Genomic DNA, 17,244 nt, shown 5'->3' with positions numbered 1-17,244 from the left:
GCACTGATTTCATTGCAAGAATATTTGTGCTTGACTAACTTTTGTCTTTATTTTAAGCTCTTTAACCCCATACTGATCCTAGGACTTCTTTTCCTGTGATTTTAATGGTAGAAAATAGAACTACCAATTCCATACAGATGTTGGGGAACCAGCCTTGCAGACAGCTGGAAGAAACAGGTGTACAGAAATCCAGAGACTATTAACATATCTAACTGAATAAGTGTTGGTAGTTACAAGAGTAATTAAGAATAAAAGAAAGCCTTGTGAAGCTCCTAACAAAAACATTGCTGGAAATCACTGCCAACTTAAAACTCATTTTGTGAAGCTTTCTGAAAAAATAGGAGCATTTTGTATTGAATATTACCTTTTGTCTTGTAATTTACATAGGTATCTTTAATGAACAGCTCATTTATAGTTCCCCTGAGTCTTTCCTGTGTGTGTTGCAGGCATCTTTGAAACAGCAGTATCAGCAATTTAGAGTCGGCAGGCTTCCTCTTGAATATTTATAGAAAGATTTTTAAAATATACTTACCAATTTTCTTTAACTTGTCTTTTTAAAATTGCTGTGTTTTCTCCTATACTAGAAACACACTTCTTTTAGAATAAGAAAATGGGACGTTTTCCACCATGGCTATTTTTGTTGTTAGGATTTTCAGATTGAAACCTGTGAATGGTTCCATATAACATTTTATGACTATTTTTATAATTATCACAGAAGCACATGAATATTGTATAAAAAAAAAAGCACAAAGGAAATCACTGAGATAGGAAATAAAGCACTCATGCTATAGCCACATGGAGAGCATGAGTTACATATATAAATTGTGTAATCTCTTACCAGGTATATTAGTTTGCTAGGACTTCCATAATATATCACCATGGGCTGGGTGGCTTAAAGAACAAAAATTCATTTTCTCACAGTGCTGGAGGCTAGAAGTCTGAGATCAAGATGTTGGCAGTGTTGTTTTTTCTAAGACTTCACTCTTTAGCTTGTAGATAGCTGTCTTTCCCTGTGTCATTACAAGGTTTTTTTTTTTCTGTATACATGCGTGTCTCTGTGCTAATTTCCTCTTCTTATGAAGACCCTGTCATACTGGATTCAGCCCCACCGTAATAACCTCATTACAGTTTAATTACCTCTCTAAAGACTCTATCTCCAGATATAGTCACATTCTTTGGTATTAGGGGTTAGGACTTGAACATATGAACTCTGGGGAGACAATTCAGCCCATGACCAGGCTTTTAAAAAATGTGTGTTTTATATGTGTGGGTTTAATAGCCTTACTGAGGTATAATTGACATACAGTGACTGAAAGTAAGAAATATGTATAATGTTATAAGATTTGACATATGTATATAGTCATGAAACTTTTGCCACGGTAATCAAGATAATAAACTTCTTCCTCATCCTCAAAATTTCCTTGTGTCCTATAATCTCTCTCTCCCTCTCTTTCCTGCTCTGCTCCCATTCCCAGACAAGCACCCATCTATTATTTATAAGTTTGCATTTCCTAGTATTTTATAAAATGGAATAACATATTATATACTTTTTGGCTTTGTTCACTTACCATGATTATTTTGAGATTTATTCATGTTGTACTATGTATTACAGCATCTAGAATAGTACCTTGCACGTGGCAGGTACTCTAATTATTAATTAAATGAATAAATAAAAGTATAAATGAGCATTTTAGAAGATTAAGGAGATGGGATATTATATGCGATTGAATGACAGTCATAATTTTGTTGTTCTCTCTGAAACATTTTATAGAGGTAAGGAAATGAACCAGGTTTGTATTGATAGTTTAGAAAATATCTCTGGTGCCATTTGAAGGATGAATTTGTGACAGGGAAAGGCTAAAAGTTTGGAGCAGTTATTAAAAATTCTAGTATACTGGTTCCTATATGTTGGGTTTGCACAGAGTCATCCATGTTAAAATATCCAGTAAGCAACTGAAAAAGTGAACGAGTAAGAATTATTTTGGGGGAGGAGGGCTAGGAGGGTGAGTGGAAAAATTAGGATAAAGGAAATAATTTCCTAAATCTATTTGTGAAGTTGCCAAAACAACCTTATAAATGCATCATGATACAGAGGAAAGAAAATAGGTATCAGAAATAAAGAACTGTGGTCCCATATATTAACTCTCTCCTAACCCTTACGACTTTAAGCAAGTAACAGCTTGCCTTTGTGCCTATTTCTTCATGCTTTTAGAAATTTCATTGCTTGCATTTTCAAATTTTACAGTGATGGACCTAGGTGTGGATCTTTATTTCCTTTGCTAGGATTTTATCTTGAAGACTGGCATTGAGGAATTCCTATTCATTACTTATTTGGTAATTTTTTATTTCCTGTGTTCTCTGTAATATGTTTTTTGGGAAACCTATTACTTGGGTAGAGGTACTGAAATTTTTGGTTTGGTATGTCTTTATAGTTTCTTTTTTATTTTTCATTTCTTTCCACTCTTGGTGAGGTTTTTAAAATTTTATTTTACAACTTGACTATTGAAAAGTTTATTTTGTTAATCTTGTTTTGTGATTTCCCAAGAGCTCTTTCTGGTTTCTTTTATTGTTATTTTTTCACAGTGGCTTGTTTATGATTTATGGATATCATATTTTCTGAACTGTTTCTTAGAATACTATTATAATATTTTAAACTTCTTTTTTCTTCCTTGATATCTCTGTTTACTCTGGGGTCATCTCCTCCTTTTTTGTTTGTTTTGGTCCTCCTTTTTTATGCCATAATTTTTTTTCCTTCAAAAGTCTGTTGGTACTCAGTTGTCTATTTACTTTTCACAACAAAGTTCTCCCTGAACACTTCATTTAATTTCTTCAAATGAACTCTGAGTCCATCTCCTTTTCTTGACTGGGGGTAAATGACTGCCTACAGGCTGTTATCTACGATTATCTATGTTATCCTGGTGAGCAGGGATTAAAAGTGACAGTTCCATATGTGGAGTATCAGTTAATCTTCTTTTCAGTTCCATTTCTAACTCCTGCTCTACATTGTATTGAGAATTTCAAGATCATCTTTCTAGGGATTTGTTGGCTGAAAAAATGGCTTCTTTGTTGCATTTTCTTCACGTTTTTTGATGTTGCAGCCCTCTTCCCTCTTCATTAGTCACTGGTGACCTCAGTCTTATAAGTGCAAGGGAAGGGGATTCTGCCAACAACCTGAGTAAGCTTAGAACGGTTCTATCCAGCCCTCTGACAAGAGCTCAGGTGGCTAACACTTTGACCTGTGAGATGTGAAGCAGAGGATTTTTGACTTACAGAACTGTGAGATAATAAATGGGTATTGTTTTGAATTGCTTAAGTTTGTGGTAATTTGTTATTCAACTATAGAAAAACAATTAGAGAAAGGTTGGAGGAGGATGGGACAGCAGTCGTGGAGGCCAAGTTATTTGTGCATCTCCTCTGCACTTGTTCACTTACTAAGCAAAGGTGATATGCCTTCAAAATTCCTTAGTAATTAAAAAGGAATAGATGAGGTTTTTTAAATTATATTCTCAACACCCATTATACCTCACTCTTGTGGTCAGTGATTAAGTAAAAATGCATTAGATCTATGAGCAATGGTATGGTAGATTTTATTTTTGTCCCAGGTGTTTATTGCCTGCCCCTCTGAGAAGGTTATCTTTCTTTACTCCATTGATGCAAGACAAGCCTTTGTAATTGTTTTGGACAATGAACTATGAACAGAAGTGGCATATACTTCTTTTCATCAGAAACTTTAAGAGCCATTCTGTGGTTCTGCCAATCTTTATTTTCCTTTTGCCACAGACCTGGATGTGTGGCTTGGGCTTGCTCTTCAGCCTGGGTCCTGGAGTGGAGGTGCTGTGAAGCAGAACTAAAGGTAACCTGGGATAGCCATGAAAGATGAACAAGAAATCAGTGTTCATTGTTGTAAGCCAATGAGAATTTTGCATCACTTTTTATCAATACCATAGCATGACTTGCCTTAATTAAGTCAATGCTTAGAACACCAAGTGGAGACCTGCTATAATAAAAACTGAAAATATGTGGCATTGGCTTTAAGGTGAGCAGTGGTTGGTGAAGAATCTATTATTGGAAGCTAGAAAGATGGAGCACAAGTTACACAGTGGTGAGATATTTGATATAAAGTTTGCTACAATAACGTGGAAGGCAGCTAAAATACCAGATGACCCCATGGCTTTTGGTAGAGATGAAAGAAGCAGAATATCAGTAGTGCTTCCTGGTTATTATGGCTGAGTTTAACAGACCGTTAACGGTGATTTTCAAACTGGGTTGTAAAATAGAATCAACTATGAATAAAAAAGGCTGATTAAGACTCAACCTTTTGATAAGACCTAAGCATGGATATGACTTTCTTAGCCTTTGTTTTATTTTATATCTATATCTTTTTTTTTTTTTTTGGTGAGAACAATTAAGATCTATTCTCTCAGCAAATTTCAAGTATATTAAGCATTATTATTATAGTCACCATGCTGTACATTAGATCTCTAGAACTTATTCATCCTGGATATCTGGTACTTTGTACACTTTGACCAATATCTCCCTATTTCCTCCACCTCTTAGCCACTGGTAACCACTTTTCTACTCTCTGCTTCTAATAGTTCAGCTTATTTTTAGATTCCATGCATAAGTGAGATTAAGTAGTATTTGTCTTTCTACATCTGGCTTGTTTCTATGTCTGGCTTTCCATGTCACTTAGCATAATATCCTCCAGGTTCCTCTTTGTTGTTTGCAAATGACAAGATTTCCTTCTTATTTAAGGCTCAGTGTTATTCCATTTTAGGTCATTACCACATTTTTTTAATTTATTCACATCTTTGCCAACACTTGTTATTTCTTGTCTTCTTGATAATCGTCTGATTTGCATTTCCCGATGATTAGTGATGTTGGGCATTTTTTTATATACCTGTTGGCCATCTGTATATCTTTTTTGCAGAAATGTTTATTCAGTTCCTTTGCTTATTTTAAAATTGAGTTGTTTGTTTTCTTTCAAGTTGTTTGAATTCCTTATATATTTTGTTTTTTAACCACTTATTGGCTATATGGATTATAGTATTTTCTCCTAATCTATAGGTTGTCTCTTCACTTGTTCATTGTTTCCTTTGTTGTGAAGAAGCTTTTTAGTTTGATGCAACCCCATTTTTCCATTTTTGTTTTTGTTGCCTATGTTTTTGGTGTCATATTCAGAAACTCATTGCCCAGACCATTGTCAAGAGGATTTCCCCCTGTGTTTTCTTCTAGTAGTTTTACAGTTTCAGGTCTTATGTTTAAATCTTTAATCCATTTTGAGTTGATTTTTATATATGGTGTCAAATAAGGGTCCAATTTCACTTTTCTGCTGAGCAGTAAGAGGCTTTTTCATTTTAAAAAGTCAAATTTCCATTTTTTATAACAGCTGATTAAATTGACCTTAGGCATATCTCCTAGTAAAGAATATTTAATGGGTGAAATAATCTCTGGGGTATCTAGAACATATGTTGGAAAAGATAAAATACTATTTCAATAGGTCAGGAAGATGAAAAAATTAAGAGAATGAAGCAGCAGCTAGGAAGTGGAGTGCCTGATTTTTATTACTATATAGTATTTTTCACATATTTCTGTGTGAAAGAAATTACTGACCAGCTGCAGTTAGCACCTAGGATGGTACTTACCTGAAATTATGGTTCTATTTCTAATGCTTAAAGAGAATAATCTCAAAGGTCTGCATAAGCTGTTATAAAACACAAAGAAATTTCACCTTTTCAAAAGATAAAAAGAAGTTAAAAACTTTAGTTTTCTCTCATATGAGAAGGTTGCCTTCATATCAGTGCAGTGAACTTGGATTTTGCATAAGATAAGGTAAATTGACTTCCATGCATATAGTAGCACTTAGAACAGGCACACAGTTGATGAATTCTTTGAGGAACCTCAAAACATACTACATAGCAGATATACACATTCAGATTTAGCCAAACTGTGGGGTGTGAGGGCACAGTCCACAGACTTCTCTTACTTCTGACACCAACTGCAAGTTTGGAGGGGCCCCCAAACCACCCTTAGGTTACATAACTTTCTAGGAGAGCTCACAGAATTCACTGAAGTCTGTTAACATTCATGGTTAAGGTTTATTGCAGGAAAGGATACACATGAAACTCAGCCAAAGGAAAATGGTACCTGTGTGAGCTGATGGACGTGTTCACTAACCTTATTGTAGTAATCATTTTGCAATATATATGTATATCAAATTATCAAAGTGTATCTTTTAAATTTACATAGTGTTATCTGTCAATTTTATCTTGATAAAGCTGAAAGGAAAATTAGCTAAAGAGCAGAGTCACTAGGATTCCAAATGAAGCTTCTGTTGTTCTCTCCATGGAGTTAGGAAGTGTTAGCCCCTTGGCCTTGATGTGTGACAATACACAGAAAGTATTGCAACCAGGGAATCTCACTTGAGCTTCGTTCCAGAGTTTTTATTTGGGAGTTATGTGGGTATGATTGATTGCTCACATAATTGAATGTCTCCAGGTCGACTGAAACTGAATGACCCAAAGCCCCCATCTTAAATCTCATAGTTGGTCTTTCTGGCATAGCCAGCCCCCATTCTATTGGGTATGGCTGGCCACACCCAAAAGTCCAGTGTGGCCAGCTTCCACCTCAACAAAAATACTCCTATCAGATATGACATAAATTACCTCCCAGAAGCCAAGAGAAAAAGCCAGATCTCTCTTTGGGCAAAGCCCAATTCTTTACTACGCACTTGACCATAAGAACATATACTGTTAAACTTGAGGGAGGCAGAAAATAACTTGTGCTTTGTAAGTGGCTGAGAGAAGGCAAGGAGAAAGGGATGTTGAAGATGAGCTTGCTTGGGCCAAGTTCCATGACTTGAAATCGGTAAACGGGAGACCGTGCGTTATGGCTGGCAAGCAACAGGAAGACATCTTGGGATATTTGCCTCACAGTGTTCCTTGCTTATACTGAACCTCGCCACCCCCCTCCCCCCCAAACAACAGTCCCCCCAACCAGATACCTCTATCCTCATTTTTCCCATTTATGGTCCAAATGGGCTCTTTTAGATCTGGAACCTGTCATCCAGTATATCTTCTATCCTAAGCTCTTTTTCTTACTCACATTTATGCATGTGCTTTCTAGTTCATTTACAGATAAAACTTTGTAGAGAATAGATCAAGGACATACTTACGATATTGCATTAAAATTTGTTTATATGCAAACTTTGAGAATATTTGTTTAACCAGCTCTCATTTTGTCTTCTTTGGAGTAATAACAGAATAGGAGCCAGAATAGTAAAAAATGATTGTATTCCTAGGGACTGTTTCAGGTCTGCCTCAGCCTATTACTAAAGATTCATAGCCATGGGTATATGGCCCTGAAATATTTTGTAATCTTGTTCTTTACCCTGGGACTACACTCTTGTGCTCCCTTCAGATTTTAGTGGCAGCCAAAGACATAAGTACGATTCCAGTATGTTATAACTCTACCTTGGTCTCATTTATTGTTTGCATTAGTGGAATCATAAAAATAGCTTTAAATAGATTTATTAAACCTACTCAGCGCTCTAAAAATTACCTTAATTTGCACTATTTAAAAACTCTGTAGCTACTCATCAGAGATCACGAAAGTTGAGAGGTAACAAATGTTTGATTTTGCCTAATTTGCTATCATAGCAATAAGGAATGTTGACAAAACGGAAATTCCCAGTATACCCAAAATAAATCCCTTTGGAATGTTTTCAGTTCATTGCGTATTCATTGAATAACTTTGTCCTAGAAAAGAATAATATCCATTTATCACAAGACTGCATTAGTACATCTATTAGTCCAAGTAGTATTTAGCTTGAATTTTATCTTGCCTAGATGTTTATATCTAGGATATTCAGAAGACTTCCATCACATAGAAGTTTGCAAGGTTGTCATAGCAATGTAAATTAAAACAGCTTGACTATATTGTTATATAACCACTACACTAACAAAAATTAATGATCATGATAAAATTTAATGTTGATAGGATTTTAGGCAGTGTATTTACCGCTGGTAGCACTGTTAGAGGATTTAGTATTTCTACAAAGCAGTTAAATATTATCCAAAAAGAGTTAAAAATTGTCATATCCTTTGACCAAGAATTTACCAAAAAGGGAAAAGAAATTCAATTTTAAGTCATTCACTGAATTGCAGGATTTTTTTTTCATGTTGAAAAATTAGAAATAACCCAAATCCCACTTAAAGAGAATAGTTAATTAAATTATAACACGTAAACATTATGGGAACATCAGCATTTGAAGGTACTTGAGGGTAGCATGCATTTCTTCCCAAATCTGACTGGGTATCATAATCACCAAGGGAACTTTTTACCTCTTTGTCTGATACACCTTCTCCAGAGATGGTGCATTTATCTGGAATTCATAGCATAGTGGTGGCAAATGGGATGAGGAATATGAATGGGACCATTGGCAATATTTGCCCTATGGTTTTTGTGGGAAATTGAACAGAAATGATAATCATTTGTTTTATAAAGTTGCTCTCCACACATGAGTACACAATTATTTTCACAGGAATGCCTGCTGTACTACATCAGAATGAGGAGAATCCTTCCATTAAGCTTCAGGGCACGGTGATGAGAGGGCAGTGGGCTCCTCTACAGAGGCAGAATTGGATATCCTGCCTGTCCACTCTACCAACCTGTTTCCCCACCCCAAACTTGTTGATTTAATAGAATTCAGCCTAGAAAATGTGAACATTAAACACTTTCTAGGGTTGAAATAACGAAGAGCTATTAGAGAGCTCATATTTAACTGCTTTCCAAAACTGAGACCATAGAACTAGACTATTTTATTTCAGATGCTCTGTGAGAAGCCGTAACTATAAGACATAGTTATATGTAGCTCTATATGTAGAGCTACAGGCCCTTCTTTCCACCCCCTTCTTAATGTCTGTGGCTAATGGTGGTGCTATTGTTGATGATATGGCTTTCCTAGTACTATCTGACGGACTAGTTGGTCTTTGATCAGTGGGTTCCCAGTTGGAAGAAAGAGTCTGTCTGACCCTTATTTCATGTACCCAGATATCTGTACAAGACAGAGAACTAGAAATCATCCAGGTCATAGGTGAATAGCTCTTGGATCATCCCTAGGCACTGGGTAGATATTGGATTAAATTGACTCTTTCTCCCTTTATGGTATGATTCTTCACCAGGCTTTTTTTTTTTCCTTTCTGGCTGCGCCATGTGGCTTGTGGGACACGGGGTCTTAGTTCCCCCGCCAGGGATCTAACCTGGACCCCCTGCAGTGGAAGCGTGGAGTCCTAACCGCTGGACTGCTAGGGAATTCCCTCATCAGGCTTCTTTAATTGCATTTGAATCACCGGCCACTGGAGGGCACTGTTAGAATAGCTATGGGAAAAGGTAGCTCTGGAACAAAACACTAGCCATCACTGGCCACTGGGCAAGGGTTAGGGTCGGTGAGGGGGTGGGGTAGTGGGGCAATACTGAAGGCTATTGGCATTGAAACCTTTGAGCGTATTTTTTCCCATGTTGAATGAAGTTTGCAGATTCCCTACAATCCACTGAATCCCAGTGGAGGTGAGGTTGAGCTATGTTGGCTTCTGAGATGCTGTCGTGTGTGCATCACAACATCAGTTCACAGAGGAGTCCTTGAAGTTCTCAACTGTTTGAGAATAACAGTTCCAATTTATCTTTCAGGTGATGCTGGAGGCTGGTGTGGTGTGTGAATAGAATTCTGAACTAGGCTGGGATCTCAGGAGCTGAATCACAGGATGGGATCAGGCTGACAAGTAGGATTTGCATGAGAGCCAGGTAGGGTGCCCTCCTTACAGTGCAAAAATTGTACCCATGGGTGGGAGAAGTACAAGAACTTGAATCAAAGTGAAGGGTCTGCAATAATGATCCAGTGAAAAGGTAGCAGACTGAAGAGAATCCTTGGAGCTAGAGTTTGAAGAAGAGAGCTGTTGTACTGCAATGACTTACAAGTAAAACAAGCTTATATTCTTGGTGAAGGCAAATGCAATAGTTCTTTTAAGCTAGAAAGGAAGAAAATTACGTGTCTATTTTCAAGCTTTAATCGTTTTCTGTTTTGCTGAGAGTGGAGACTTGAATACACGTTTGGTGCAAGTTATATCTTTGTGTTGGAGGAACCAAAGTAAATTTTTTTTTATGCAAAAGTAAAAAGACATACTCCAAACTTGAAGATTTTGTGAGGCACTGTAATTTGAAGGAAGTAAACTACTCTGTGACATTACTAGAGATGGTCTATATGATAGACAGGGTTGCATAGTTGTAGCTCTGTCCTTGAGAGAATTAAGTCTATTTTAAATATGGACCTAGAATGAACTATGCCTAAAACTTGCTGCTTCATCATGTGAACAGAGATCCTGCAGGAAGGATGTATAGGCGGCCTAATCTTTACCTTGAATTATGGAAAAGAATTAGACTCGGTTTGGATAAGCTCAGACTAGACTGGCCTGTTAATATCTCAAACACTGTATGAGTTCAACCTTTATCGATGATGGGTTGTTGGGTTCTAGTGTAGCTAAGTATCACAGGGGTGGATCTCACGCATGTGGGTAAGAAGACCTTGGGGGTTAACTTTTCCTTTGAAAGTAATTCATTTGTGTTACCAATCATCCTTGGAAGAGACTGATCTGGGGATAGGAAACAAGAAGCAGGGTAAGGGTGGGAGAGATTGAAGGCAATCTGGCCTCTCTGTATCATAGAGACTGTCTGGGATGGTCTGGGACCATGTGGTACTGTCCAAACCCAAGGATGGATCTAGACCTATGAGTTCTAATAATAGATACACCTACCAGTGGTTATAAGTTACTGTTTGGGTTCTACTTCTCTTTCATTTCCCTCATTTCAGTAAAATCCATTAAAATTGCAGCCTGTTTTAGCAATGCTGTTCATGCATGGGGCAAAGTAGTATAATGGAGAGTAGTATACACTGAAAGGAGACAGTAATCTCAGCCCTTCAGGCAGCGATCTACAGCAGGACATGGGGTTGAGGCAGCAGGTGAAAACAGGACATATCTGTGGAGCATCTAATTGCCCTTCGGGAATTCTTGGTCATATTTGTGCAACCTGCTGACTTCCAGCAGTTAAGTAGGATGAAGGCTTTAAATCATTAAACTGAAATAATTAAACCCATCAACGGCTTCACACTGGAGTTAAAATAAAATTCAAATCCTAATCAAAGCCTAGCAGGCCCTCTCCATCTTCATCTCAGGTTACTCCTTTTTGTTATGTTTTAGCCATCCTGGCTTCTCTCCATTTCTTGGTGAAGCCAGTCTCTCTCTAGCTTTGGGGACTTGGCTATGCTGTCAGCTGAGGCTCTTTCACTAGCACTGTTTTCTTTCTCTCATGCTTCAGATCTCAGCTTAATTGGTAACTCCTTAAAATGGTCCTCCCTGACAACAGTATTTGAGTGTATTATCTCTTCTCTTTCCCTGCTTTTTTCTGTCATGGCATCTTGTTCTTTTAATTCACAGCACTTAACAGTTGTAAGTATATACTTGTTTATTAATTATCTGTATACCCCATCAGGCTACAAAATCCATGAAGGAAGGGGCTCAGACTATTTAAATGAGAACTGCATGATGAGGTCCTAACTGTAGCTCTTTGATCAGAGTAAGCCCTTGGTACAACATTTTGCCTATGTGAATAGTGTGCTTGATAAAAATGTGACTTCATTTTGGTTGTCAAGCTGGCATGGTCAAAGGACAATTAGGTTACATAAAGCTTATTTCTAAAATTTTTTTTATCAGTCTTCTATTCCCATTATATTTTCTCTGTGTGTGATGATGACATACTTTTAAGAGAGACTTGCTTACCCACTTGCCACAGGCCTAATGGCATATAAAGATACGTCCCATCTTTTCGGCACTTTTAGAGCAGTTGCGTGGGATTCTGCTTACATTACTTCATTTCTGTTTTGGCTCTACTTTTGTTTCTTTCTGCTTTTAGTCTTGGACTTCACCAACCAACTTTGAAGCCATCTGTGACCTCAGCTTTGGTGTTTGCTTCTGGTTTTCTCAACTTCAGTGTTTAGTACTCTCTAAGGCCTTTGGTTTGTACTCAACCTCTGACTGTTTCTATTTCTGGCTCTCTCAGGTTTATTACCTTGGCTTAGCTACGGGTCAGGACCCGAACTCCAGTACATCTTGCCTGATCCCTGTTTGATCCCTAAACATATTGATTGCCCAGCAGAGAAAGGCCAGAGTATTTCTTGCTCAAGCGTTGTGGCGTCTTCAGCAAGTGGGTATATATCATAATTATGTCCGAGGTGTCTGTATTGCAATAATAACACTGTATTCCTCACTGAATTACTTCTTTCTTCCTTTATCTTTTGGTTATCGCTGCACTTACATTAGATCACCCTTGGATTCCTGAACTTGGTTAAAGCACCACACTAGAGGCAAGGGGTTTTGGTTTCCTGAACTGTCTCAGGGGCAGGATAATGGAACATGAAAGTGCAGGGAAGTTAGTTCTCCATGGTAAGAACAATGAAATGAGAGACAGGAAGGAGCTAGGCAAAATTCTTATCTTTTTTCCTTCTGTCAGCTATTCCAAGATTCTCTTCCCCTTTGAAGCCCTTCTGGAGAACTCCTGGAGGTTGTGTGGACATGTCTGTTGAATGATCTGCTGTGTCTTTTTGCAGGCTATTGTGACGGGAAAGCATGTGTGAAAGCACATAGCATCACATTACACCCTCCTCTTCCTTGCTTCACTTCCCTTTTTCTCTTACCCATGCCGTCCTGTGTTTCCACCTCCCAAATGAACGATTGGCACCTTTTTCTTCATTCAAGTTTAGACTGAGCAGTGTGTCAGAATGAGTCAGTAGGGCAGAAGTTCTCGTGAAGTGTAACTAGGACAAAAATCCGAAGCTAAATGGAGGAGTAGCAGATTCTGAAGTGTGACTTCAAGGAAAGTAGTCTAGATGAATTTTAAGTATAGGCTCTTACATACTTCTAGAATGTGTTCCAGTGAGAGTTGTTATGAGTATGTGATGCAGCCAAGAGGGGAAAGCGGGGGGTGAGGGCTGGGCTGAATTGGGAGATTGGGATTGACACATATACACAAATATGTATAAAATAGACAACTAATAAGAACCTGCTCTATAGCACAGGGAACTCCACTTCACTGTACAATAGAAACAAACACAACATTGTAAAACAACTCTACTCTCCCCCCCAAAAAAGAGTATGTGATTCAGATACCAACCTTTAAAATAAAATGCAATACGTAAAAAAATGTATGTAAATAACATTGTGAGTAGTATAATCTTCCAGTTATTTGGATTAATCAACAATTTGAAGGTTTTTTCCCCAATGAAAATAAATCTTTTTTTATTATACAGGATTTCTTTTAAATAAAGCTGTTATACAAATGTTGGCTATCAACTGCTTATGTTTAAAGATAGCACTTTTTTTTTGCAGAATTGGGGGAGGGGTCTTTAATTATTAGTACGTGTGACTTAAAGAGTGCAACTCCAACTTACTAATGAAAATATCTAAGTCTTTGGGTTTTTCTGTATTAGGCAAGAGAAGGATGATAAAATATTCTTTTGTGAAGGCCAAGTCTTGTCAAACAAATAGGTCTCCCATGAATACTAGTAGATATAAGTCTATTTTTGGCGCAAACAATGATTGACCCCCATTATCCTAATTATTGTGCCTAAAACACCTTATCTGTAGAAGCATAGTGGAAATAATTGCCTATGTCTCTAGAGTTCTGTGAAAATTAGACAATGGCAGCAAAAGTGCTTTTAGCTGCTACAGTGGTATTATGACCTTTATTCTCCACTTAGAATTAGTCTTAAAATAGTTTAATGATAACCCCTCATTAAAGTTTTTGAGTCTGTTTCAAGCCAATGACATGGAAGGGCAGTAGCTACAGACCATACCTTTAAGTAACTAACAGGTAGTGTTTGGGGACAGGAAAAGAAAAAGGAAACTGCAGAAGAAAGTTGTTAAGCTTTTGACACAAAAGCTGGCTAGGTCATGGTAAAAGTTACCTATCAAATATACTGTTGTTTTTTTTGCGGTACGCGGTCCCCTCACTGTTGGGGCCTCTCCCGTTACGGAGCACAGGCTCCGGACGCGCAGGCTCAGCGGCCATGGCTCACAGACCCAGCAGCTCCGCGGCACGTGGGATCTTCCTGGACCAGGGCACGAACCCGTGTCCCCTGCATCGGCAGGCGGACTCTCAACCACTGCGCCACCAGGGAAGCCCTGATATACTGTTGTTTTTTTTTTTTTCCTTCCGTCTTTGCCAGATGAGTTCTTTGGCGGGAGAAAAGGGGAAAGAAAACAGAATGGGAGAAAAGGGGAAAGGAGAGAAGTAGAGGTGATCTGGGGAAGGGACTGAGGGATGGATTTTTTTTCCAGCGTAGTTTATGGGTATTAGAAACAACAAAGTAGATGAGGTGAGTGGAGAAAGTGCTAAGGAGGGGAAATATTTTTTTCAAATGAAATTATTCACAAATATCTATTTAAATGGGTTAAAAAATCAAGTAAAGAATTTGAGCTATTATAAAATTACTTTTTCATTTAGAAACTTTTTTTCTTGAGTGATGGTAATTTTCTTTTTTAGGAGCCTAATATTCTTTTTTTTTTTTTTAAAATAAATTTATTATTTATTTATTTTTGGCTGCTTTGGGTCTTCGTTGCTCCGCACTGGCTTTCTCTAGTTGCGGTGAGCAAGGGCTACTCTTCGTTGCGGTGCACGGGCTTCTCATTGCTGTGGCTTCTCTTGTTGTGGAGCACGGGCTCTAGGCACATGGACTTCAGTAGTTGTGGCTTGAGGGCTCAGTAGTTGTGGCTAGCGGGCTGTAGAGCACAGGCTCAGTAGTTGTGGCACGTGGGCTTAGTTGCTCCACGGCCTGTGGGATCTTTCCAGACCAGGACTCGAACCCGTGTCCCCTGCATTGGCAGAAGGATTCTTAATCACTGTGCCACCTGGGAAGCCCTAGGAGCCTAATATTCTTAAAATGAGTTAGATGCCAGGAAAGCAAAGTAAAAATAGGAATAAGAAAGAGGAGAAGGCACATAAATAATGAGGAGCATAAACTGTGAAAGCTGCTTCACTAGAAATACATACAGGGTACTTTGTGGGCAGTGGGGAAGGAGTCTCCATTTCTGTAGGAAAAGGGACAATTAAGGGAGCCATCACAAGACCAGTTTTAAATAGTAAAATACACAAAAACCTTTATCTGTTTTCAGTGTTGAAGAGAAAGATCATATAAACCCTTCAATGATCTTAATTATTGTCGTTAAAATATTTTATTCCATCTGCTCTTTAGGGGTTCAGAAAGTAATCCATATGAAGCTGAAGTGTTATTTAAAAAAAATAATTTTCTTTGAGAAAGCTTAGTGTCTCCAGTATCTCACAGCATCTGCATAGTGTGAAATTATTTTAAAAATGAATCACTTGATTTTGTTGCAGTCATCTGCTATTGAAATGCTGGGGAGATGATATCCCTCAGTTCATAGGTAGACTAGCCACAGTTTCTTGAGGTGCATGTTAATTATCAGCCAACACAGGAGGCTGATCTACAAGAGGCTGGAAGTCTGCTTGTCAGTATTGTGGAGGATACACAAATATCAGAGAGCAAGTTGGATTAGAGAAGCACTCAGGCAAATTTCCAAGCCATATGATTATGATTTTATGAATAGTTTTACACCAAGGGTTATTGATTTTACATTATAATTTTTAAAAATAACTTTTTTCTCAATATGAAAATGCATTTGTCACATAATTGTTAGACAATAAAAGAAAAATAAAGAAATCACTCATAATTCCTACACCAAGGAAAGCTCCCTCCTCTCTCCCTTTCTTTGCTACCATATAAAAGGAGCATAGAGTAGTATTCACAGTGGAGTGTCGGAGTTCAGATTCTCATTCTGCCACTTATTAATCACACGACCAGGGCAAATTGCTTTAACGTCTCTGTGCCCTGGTTTTTTCATCTGTAAAATACAGATGGTAATAGTGCCTACTTCCTGGGTTTGTTATAAGGCTTCAATATGTAAAGCATTTAGAAGAATATCTGGTTAATTACATATGTAAGTATTGTTTGTTATTATTAGTGGTGAAGAACACGGGCTCTTAAGTCAAACTGCCTGAATGTGAATCCTTTCCCTACTTAGGATGCAATTTTGAGTAAGTTCAATATATCAGTGTTATGGCTTCATACTTTTTAAAACAGGGGTTGGAACAGGAGCCACTTCTTGGATTGTGGTGAAGATTAAATGAGTTAATATAGATAAAACATATAAAACAAGTAAGCACCTAAGAGATGCCAGTTATATTATTCATTTAAATATATTTTGAGTGCTTACAGTATACAGGAAGCCATGCTACATATAAAGGAAACAAGAAAGATCAAATCTCTCTTCTCATGATAACTTACAGACCACTTAGTGTCATGCTTTCAACAAGTAAATATTATTTAAATGTACTGAGAAATATGAGTGAGAAGAATGTAGAGTTATCAGAGGGAACTGGTGTGGCTATCAGAGAATGTTTCTTTGAATACGTGATGATTTGATCTGAGCTCTGAGTGCTGAGTAGCAACTCCTAAGGTGAGGGAGGAGCATTGTATTTGTGTAGGGGTGGCTTACAAAAGGAGGGGGTAAAGGGTAGGGGTGGCTTACAAAAGGAGGCTGGATTGGGAGACCATTACCAGCAACCTGAGTAGCAAGAATCAGGGCATATTTGAAGCACTGAAGAAAAATTTCCAAAACTTAGAGAGTAGTGGGGGAAAGTAATGTGAATGGGGCTGCTGATATAAGGAGAGTGCTTCACAAGGAAGGCCTTGAGAGCCATGTTGAGAAGGTCAGCTTTTCCTAAATGTAACAGGAAGCTATTGACGTCTTTAAGCAGAGGGGTGATGTGACCAATGATTGCATATTAATATTAATCAGTCTAGTTTTAAATTTATGGATGTATGTACATATTTACACATGTATTTAAAAAAATTATGATCATTGTGCAAACAGTACTTTTTAACCATATTTTTAATTTAAAATATAGCATCAACATTTCCCCATTTTGTTAATTATTCTTCTAAAATTATTTTTAATAACTACATTGAATTACACTGTATGGATGAACCATAATTCACTATAAAAATATTTTTTCTGGTGGGCATTAGGCTAATTCTAATTTTTTGATATAAAGAATGCAGTAATGAACATATTCCTACTCAAATTCATGTGCTCCTCTATCTAGTGTTTGACCTTA

This window comes from Aethalodelphis obliquidens, unplaced genomic scaffold (genome assembly GCF_003676395.1).
Source record: "Aethalodelphis obliquidens isolate GAN/ISIS:26980383/991018 unplaced genomic scaffold, ASM367639v1 scaffold7, whole genome shotgun sequence".
Lineage (NCBI taxonomy): Eukaryota > Metazoa > Chordata > Mammalia > Artiodactyla > Delphinidae > Aethalodelphis > Aethalodelphis obliquidens.
This window is presented reverse-complemented; position numbering follows the sequence as displayed.